Raw genomic sequence first — 968 nt, forward strand, 5'->3', positions numbered from 1 at the left:
TGTGGAACATTCAGCACTCTGCTCCAGCACTACAACTAAGTCACTCTTACTTCTGTAATCCTTTCTTTGTCTAGATTTCAGATGCATAGCATGAGATTAAAAAGACCATGGCTTGATTCAGGAACACCTTAGTCTTTAATCTGGCATCATTACTCTTCAACACTTTGGAGAGGTCCTTGACTGCATACTTTACCAGTGCAATACTTCTCCTGATCTCCTCACTGCTGGTGCCAAGAGTGTTGATTGTGGATCTAAGCAAGACGAAATCTTTGATTTTTGTTCGATCTATCATGATGTTGCCTATTGGTTCAATGGTGAGGACCTTTGTTTTCTTGATGTTGAGATGTAATCCATATTTACAAATGTAATATTTGTTCTTCTGTAACACGTGCTCATTTCGGTGAGGAGGTTATTGGTGTAATGCGAAGTGTTGACGAATATATCTCCTATCCTGATAGCACATCCCTCTTCATAAACTCCAGCTTCTCTGATGACTTGTCAACATTGTTGTTGTTGTTGCTATGTGCCATCGAGTAGCTTGAGACCCTATGTACAACAGCCCTAAACTCTGCTTTGTCCTGTGCCAATTGCACTGTCTCCGATACACCCATCCCAATTACCCCAGTCACTGAATCAATCCAGCTCATAGAGGGAATTCCTTTCCTGCGCTGTTCCTCCACCCTCCCAAGCATGATGTCTCTCTCCAAGGACTGGTCCCTCCTTACAACATGTCCAAAGTATGTCAGACAAATCCTCAGCACCCTTGCCTCCAAGGACCTGCCAGGTTTAACCCTCTCTAGGATGAACCTGTTTTTGTCTTAGCAGTCCATGGTGCCCTCAATACTCTTCTCCAGCACCACAGCTCAAAGGCATCAATTCTTCTTTTATCCTCCCTAGTCATTGTCCAACTCCCTGATGCATAACAAGTGATTGCAAAGACCATGGCCTGTATCAGACACACCTTAGTC

Source organism: Elephantulus edwardii, unplaced genomic scaffold (genome assembly GCF_000299155.1).
Source record: "Elephantulus edwardii isolate Elephantulus edwardi_28Jun2011 unplaced genomic scaffold, EleEdw1.0 scaffold00192, whole genome shotgun sequence".
Lineage (NCBI taxonomy): Eukaryota > Metazoa > Chordata > Mammalia > Macroscelidea > Macroscelididae > Elephantulus > Elephantulus edwardii.